Source organism: Erithacus rubecula (assembly GCF_903797595.1).
Source record: "Erithacus rubecula genome assembly, chromosome: W".
In the NCBI taxonomy this organism is placed as follows: domain Eukaryota; kingdom Metazoa; phylum Chordata; class Aves; order Passeriformes; family Muscicapidae; genus Erithacus; species Erithacus rubecula.
In genome coordinates, this window is record NC_136690.1 from 2,929,606 (window position 1) to 2,937,987 (window position 8,382).

Below are 8,382 nucleotides of genomic sequence, written 5' to 3' on the forward strand. Positions count from 1 at the left end.
TGCCCCATTGTTTCCCAAATTTATATTTTAGAGGTTTACAAAAATAAGCCTTTTCAGACTGGCCAGTGGCTCCTTGTACTGTAACATAATCTTTTCCCACAGGCACTAAGGCCTTGTTCAATACTGAATATGCCACCCCTGTATCAATTAAAAACTCTACCCCCTTTCCCTCCTCCCCCAGCTCCATCATTATAACCAGGGGATCTGCTGGGGGTAGATCTCCCGGTCCTCTTCAGTTTCCTTTTACATGTGCAATCACGTCTTTTCCCTTGTCCCTCCTCCGTTTAGGGCATTCATTCTTCCAGTGCCCAAACTCTTTACAAAACACGCACTGATCTTTACCCAATAGAGGTGGCCCCCCCGTCCCCCTCGTCGACCCTGCCCACGACTTTGTCCTCCCCTCTCTTCTCTCACTACTGCCACCAAATTCCTCACATTCTGCTTATATCCCTCTTCTCTATTGCTAAATACTCTCCACTCCTCATCTAGTAAATACTCTAAATTTCTTCCCTCTGGCCCTTTTATTTTTTGAAGCTTACGCCTAATATCCCCTGTAGATTGACCCAAAAATAAACTCACTAGTTGTTGAATTCCCACTTCTGCTCCAGGGTCTAGGGATGTATTGCGACACATTGCACCCCTTAATCGATCCAAAAATTCAGATGGTGTTTCAGAGGGACCCTGTTTAACAGCATATATTGCTGACCAATTTATAGTTTTAGGTATTGCTCGTTCCATCCCTTTTGCTATCCATTCTTGGTAGCTTTCTAACTTCTGCATTTCTGCTGTCCTGTTTGGATCCCACTGTGGATTCTGGAGGGGAAAATAGTCCTTTACGTCCAATTGCTGGGCCTTATAATAATCCTCTGCTAGATCTCCTGCTGTTTTCAGGATTAATTGCTTTTCTGTTTCAGTTAATGCTTCCAGCAATAATTGTATATCAGACCAATCTGGATTGTGCTGCTTGATAATATACCGAAAACGCTTTGCTGTAGTTATTGGGTCACTACGGTAGTTTTTAGCTACTTTCCCCCCTGATTCTAAATCAATAGTGGAAAAGGATATTCTTACTAGGACTCTCTCTCTTTCCGGTCCCACAGCCTCTCTCAAAGGGGCTTGAAATACCTTATTTCTCGTCCTAGAAGACACAGGGCTTCTGGGAGGAGAATGAGCTGGAGTAAGTATTCCTTCTGAATCATCATCTTTCTGTCTGAGTTCGAGGAGGAGATTTGAATAGGTCACTCAAACCCTGTTCCTGCATATCCAAATTGTGCATTTTATCTACTCTGGCACACCTCTCACCAATATCACATGCTGAACAACACCTTTCCAGTTTCCCTTTATTTGCTTTCCTTTCCTTCTCAAGGGCCAAAACTAGAGGGCCAGAGGGTGCCTTAATCCCACAGTCTCTCTGCCATTCAGGGTGGTTTCGGAGAGAGAAAAACATGTCACAGTAGGAGACCTCACTCCATTTGCCCTCTCTTCTTAAAAACAACATTAGTTGCAGCAGGGTATCATAATCTAAAGTCCCAGTGGGTGGCCACCTTGCTCCGTGGTCTAGTCTATAAAGTGGCCACCATTGGCTGCAATATTGAATTAGGGTGGATTTATTTTCAGTGCCGCCAGTTCCTACAACTTCTTTCCAATGTGTTATAACACATCCTAATGGTCTGGCTTTAGGGACTTCTGTGCTCTGTGTAGATCCCATTATCTTCTCCTTCCGTCCCCTGCTTATCTTACACCTAAACTTTTCCTTACTGAACTTTAGAATTTTATTTTCTTTTTTTATCTCCTTCCCACACACAATAGTAACTGCTAGATCAGCCTATTTGTTTCCTCTCTCTATCTGGCAGTCTATTAGGTTCACAAATTCCCAAGGATCACGCCCAAACCATTGGAAAGGGGACCCCTTTTCACCCTTCTCAGTATACAAACAAAGCACACAATGCACCAACGCAGCATGCCCGCTCTCGTACGAATACAGCACACTTATTATTCATACTTTTTACTAACAATCATTATGTTTTCAGCACAGCCACTGTCCCACTCGCATCACACCACACACTACACAACAATTCTGCCTTTCTGAAGCAAATACCCCACACTTACTCCCCTCCTGGGCATGTCTCACTCACTCACACACTCACCTTGCTCACAATGTCTGGACTCCAACACACACACACCACCTTAGCTCCAATGAAAAGGGAGCAGGAATCCACTCGACCCGAGTTCTAGGGTTGCTCCGCAGCTGCTCTATCAGACAGCGAATTCCTTCACCGGCCCCCCTCCTCCCTTCTCGACCCGTGGAGGCCAAGGGAATGGAGAGGCCCCTCCGGTGCTCATATCCCTCTGCCGGTAACTCCACCGGCCTGCTGCTTGCAAGCCCTACCTACCCAGGGACTTTGTTGTATGCAGAACGTCTCCTGCCATTTATCAACAGCCCTTCAGTCGCACGTACTTACAACCCCCCCAGAATTATTACGTACCATTTCATCCGCCACCCAGTGGTCCTTGCTGTAGCTGCAGTAAGCGAGCTGAAGTCGGGGTCTCCTCCAGGAAACCCTGGGGCGTGCCGTGGAGCCGGCCGCCCTCAGCCCGATCCTGCAGACAGACAGCAAGGTCCCATCTGGGTCGCCAAAAATGAAGCACGGAAATAAACTTCACAACCTATAAAGTTGTGGAGTAGGTACGTATTTTATTCAGCTCTGGATGCAGGGGGAGAGCATCTTCCCAAATCCTGCGCACCTTACATGATTTCTACTCTTCTATTTATCTAGGAAGTTCATGCATATTCCAAATCGTCTATACATATTGATTATCTGCCCCGCCTGTCCCCCGCTTCGTATGGAAATCAGCTGCATATTCATTGCGGCTGCGTAGTTGATTGGGTCGGTGGTCTCTAGATGAGTTGGTGGGCTGGAAATTATGAAGAACAGCAGTCTTCCTCGCTGTTAAACTTTTCACCTTGTCTTTCTACGCGTGCGCTGTAGTCTCTTGGTTGTGATATTTTGCAGACTCTGCACTTTTACGAAGAGGGACCCCCTTCATTTTTGCAAGCCCAGCAGGATCTATACATCAGGGGTCTCCTATGTGCATTCCTTAAGTAATTGACAACATATGTTTTACTCTTCATTCTATTTAACCCTTAAATCCCCTGTTTCACAAGCTGCTTCAGAAGTGATTGGTACGGAAGCACAGCTTCTCCTGGCATCCCGACTACCAGTGCTAGGGTGGATGTTCAGCGAAAAGGTTCTCTCCACCCACCATGCCACCAGTGCCACGTGGAGCAAGTGGATTGCCCTCATCACACAGCGCGCCCGGATTGGAAAACTAAATCACCCTGGGATTTTGGAAATAATTACAAACTGGCCAGAAGGTGAAAGTTTTGGTGTCGCAGATGAGGAACAAGAATCAGTGACACGGGCTGAAGAAGCTCCGCCATACAACCAGTTACCAGCAGAGGAAGCACGCTACGCTTTGTTCAATGACGGTTCCTGTTATAAATGAACTTTTACTCATCACAGTTCCTGTCGCGTCGTAGGGATTAATCGGAGGTGGAAAGCAGCTGTATGGAGCCCCACATGACAGGTTGCAGAGGCTACTGAAGGAGAGGAAGGATCAAGTTAGTTTGCTAAACTTAAAGCCATTTAACTGGCCCTAGACATTGCAGAAAGAGAGAAGTGGCCAAAGCTCTATTTGTACACTGATTCCTGGATGGTAGGCAATGCTCTGTGGGGATGATTGAAGAGGTGGAAAGAGGCGAACTGGCAGCGCAGAGGGAAACCAATTTGGGCTGCTGAGGAATGGAAAGACATTGCCACTCGGCTAGAAAAACTACCTGTGAAAGTTCTCCATGTAGACGCCCATGTCCCCAGAAGTAGAGCCAATGAAGAGCAGCTAAATAATCAGCAGGTAGATCAGGCTGCAAAGAGAGGGGTGTCGAAGATAGACCTTGATTGGGAACACAAGGGAGAGTTGTTCCTAGCACGATCGGCCCATGAATGTCTCAGGTCACCAGGGCAGAGATGCCACCTATAAGTGGGCACGAGACCGAAGGGTGGATCAAACCATGGACAGTATTTCTCAGGTTATCCATAACTGCGAGACGTGTGCTGCCATTAAGGAGGCTAAGCAGGTGAAGCTCCTTTGGTATGGGGGGTGGTGGTCCAAGTATAAGTACGGAGAGGCCTGGCAGATTGATTACATCACACTGCCTCAGACCCGTCAGGGGAAATGCTACGTGCTGACCATGGTGGAAGCCACCACCGGCTGGTTAGAGACCTATCCGGTGTCTCATGCCACAGCTCGCAACACCATCTTGGGCCTTGAAAAGCAGGTCCTTTGGAGGCATGGTACCCCTGAGAGAATTGAATCAGATAATGGGACTCATTTTCAGAACAACCTTATTAGCACTTGGGCTAGGGAACATGGCATAGAGTGGGTGTACCACATCCCTTACCATGCACCAGCTGCAGGTAAAGTGGAAAGGTACAATGGATTGCTGAAAACCACCTTGAAAGCATTGGGTGGGGGGCCATTTAAAAACTGGGAACAACATTTAGCAAAGACCACTTGGTTAGTTAACACCAGAGGTTCCATCAACCCAGCAGGTCCTGCCCAGTCTGACTCCCTTAATATAGTGGATGGGGATAAAGTCCCCGTGGCCCATGTCAGAGGCTTGTTAGGGAAGGCAGTATGGGTTAATTGTGCATGGAGTACAAGCAAACCCATTCGTGGGATTGTCTTTGTTCAAGGACCAGGCTGCACCTGGTGGATAATGCAGAAAGATGGAACCACGCAATGCGTACCTCAGGGAGATCTAATTGTGGGGTGAAACAGAAGGAAATATGTAAGTGTTGAAGGTCTGAGTAAGTGAGACAAAAGAATTTGTGTAAGTGTTGAAGGACTGAGTAAGTGGATTGCATGTTCTTATTTAATGAAGTTTTTAATCCTGTTCAAAATATGGAGATAAGGGGTGGAATGTCCTGGGTTGACGTTACAACACTTTGTATCCCCAAATCGTGTGCTGTCCATGCTTGTAAGGTTTGACTAGTAACTTGCCGGCACCCTCCCCCATCAGCCGCCACTGCTAGTTGGGGGCTGCTGCGCACCTCCCCGCTGGCCCTTCCCCCCGCCCACTTGCTTTCACTGCTTGGCTGCTTGGTAGCTGATGCTTGCTTGGCTGCCCCCCTTCCCCCCCTCTTTGCTTGGCTTTTTGCTGCCTTTTTTTTTTTTTTTTGCATCTTTTTCCTTATTAGCTAGGAAATACCACCCGAACCCGAGTTGGGACTCCACCCGATCTGAAACATCAAGAAGGTCCCGGACTCTGTTCGTGACAAGACATACGCGTTCTGCCCTCCCTGATATCGGAGATGCTCTGAGGCTTTACACCTACGCAGATGGGTGACAAATTCCTTTGCCATCCGTGGCTTTTTTTCCTGGTGTTGGGGAGTGTTTCTTTTTTTGTGTTTGATAAATAAATAAGTTTTTCCCACTTTTCCCTCAGAAAAAGTTCTTTCCGAAGCCGGTAGTGGGGGGGGGGGGGAGGAGTTCTGGGAGTTTGTTTCCTGGGGGGCTCCTTTGGGAGAGTTTTTCCCCTAATTTTGTCCCAAACCAGGACAATAGTGTACAGGAAGAAAGGGACCTGGTAGTGCTGGTTGACAGCTGGCTGAATATGAGCCAGCAATGTGCCTTGGTGGCCAAGAAGTCCAATGGCATCCTGGCCTGCATTAGGAATTGTGTGGCCAGCAGGAGCAGGGAGGTCATTCTTCCCCTGCACTTGGCACTGGTGAGACCATATCTTGAGTGCTGTGTCCAATTCTGGGGCCCTCAGTTTAGGAAGGACGTTGAGATGCTTGAACGTGTCCAGAGGAGGGCAACAAGGCTGGTGAAGGGCTTGGAACACAAGCCTTATGAGGATTGTTTGAAGGAGCTAGGGTTGTTTAGCCTGGAGAAGAGGAGGCTTAGAGGTGACCTTATTGCTCTCTACAACTTCCTGAAGGGAGGCTGTAGACAGGTGGGGGTCAGTCTCTTCCACCAGGCAGCAACTGACAGAACCAGAGGACACAGTCTCAAGCTATGTCAGGGAAGGTACAGGTTGGATGTTAGGAAAAAATTTTTCACCGAAAGAATAATAAAGTACTGGAACGCTCTTCCCAGAGAGGTGGTGGAATCACCATCTCTGGATGTGTTTAAGAAAAGGCTGGACATGGCACTTGGTGCTATAGTCTAGACCCTGAGTTGAGGTGTTAGGACATAGGTTGGACTCGATGATCTTAGAGGTCTCTTCCAACCTTATTATTCTGTGATTCTTTGATTCAGTATCCATTTGTATTGAATTATAAACTCTGCAGTACAGGAACAGTCTGTGTATGGCACTTAGGAGAATAGGACTTCCATGCATGTTTGCAATATGAACAATTATATTAAAATATTTTAAAAATAAACAAATAGCAAATTCTGATTATGCACACACTTTTTAAAAAATTACAATAAATTTAACATCAAATTGGAAAATTATAGCTGAACCAAGAAATTGTTATATTTACTGCATAGTCTTGAAATGTCAATTTTCATTAAGCTGTTTCAAATCCAAATATACAGGTCCAAAGGAGGGCTATAAAGATGAGCATAAGGATGGAACACCTTGTCTTGGGTTGTAATGCTGGATGTGACCAGGGGTGTGTATTCTGTCACCATCTGTTGAAACCAAGTGGGGTAGTGATCCTTATCTCTGTAGGAGATATCCTCTATTAATGGACCATCTGTTAAAAACCAGGGGGGGTAGTGTTCTTTATCTTTTCTACAACCCATCCTCCCTCCAGGAAGATATCTTCTGTTAATGGGCCATTGAGTCCCACTGCATGACTGATAAAATATATCATCCCATTGTGAGATGCTCCACCCAGGGGAGGAGCCAAATATTTCCTACCCAGATAAAATCTGAGATTTGGAACACCAAGGCAGCCTTTTTCCACTGGATTCCAGAGGAAAACCAGACCTTTCCACATCATCACTGGAACTTTGGACGAAAACTGCACCCTTCTACAGGACCACTGCTTCAACTGAACCACATCTGTCACTGCAGGACTGCAGCCTCCATTTAATTGGACTGCTACCAACACCCTGACTGATGGGGTGTCAGATTGTATTCTGACTCTGTCAGTGTTTTGGGTTTGGGTTTTTTGGGGTTGTCTTTTGGGGGTTTTTTGTAATACTGTATTTCTATTTTAATTTTTCTTAGTAAAGAACTGCTATTGCTATCCCCATATCTTTGCCTGAGAGCCCCTTAATTTTGACATTATAATAATTTGGAGGGAAGGGGTTTACATTTTCCATTTCAAGAGAGGTTCTGGCCTTTGTTAGCAGACACTTGTCTTTCAAACCAAGACACACCTCTCTTATGAGGAAAGGCTGAGAGAGTTGGGGCTGTTCAGCCTGGAGAAGAGAAGGCTTCAGGGAGACCTTATTGCAGCCTTTCAGTACTTAAAGGGAGCCTATTAGAAAGATATTAGAAAGATGGGGACAGATTTTTTTGGTAGGTCCTGTTGTGATAGGACATGGACCAATGGTTTTAAATTAAAAGAAGGAAGATTCTTACTAGCTATAAGAAAGAATTTTCTTACAATTAGAGTGGTAAGACACTAGAATAGTTTTTCCCAGAAAGGGAAACATTCAAGGTCAGATTGGATTGTGCAGCTCTAGTTGAAGATGTCCCTGCTTATTGCAGGGGAGCTGGACTAGATGGCCTTTACAGGTCCCTTCTGACCTAAACTATTCTATGATTCTATGATCTCCCTCGTTTAAGTGAATTAAGTCAGAAAATTAACTCTTATCCAATTCTGCTGACACATTTCTTCACTGTAGCCATTATTGTCAGCTGACTTTGTCACCTTTAACTTCTGCACTGGCATACCCCTCATCACTCCAAGTTCTACTCAAACATCATATTCTCCCTTCTTCATTCCATAGTTTGTGACACCTACCAAGAAAGCCCTTCATCAGGGGCAGCATCTAGTCAATAGAACTTCCAGTGTGCAGAAGACTGTCTTACAAGAATAGTACACTGGTAGACAAGCAAAGTTCACTAGAGTAATGAACCATTATGTGCCAGTGTGCCATTGTAAGCACTAAGTGCTTTCTGTACAAAATATAAAACAGTTGTGCACATGTAAGCCAAACAATGCAAGCCAAGTTAAATGGTTTGGGCAGGCAGTGAGGGAAGGGCAGCAGCCAGCTGTCTTGGCTGAAGCAATCTTAACTCCCTTTGATTGTTTAATGTGTTATAGCCTAGTTTAAACATCACTGTTTGCACAATACCCTCCTTTGGAGCTTTTAAATAATATCTTATTCTGAGGTATATGTCTATTACTGTGAATTTAT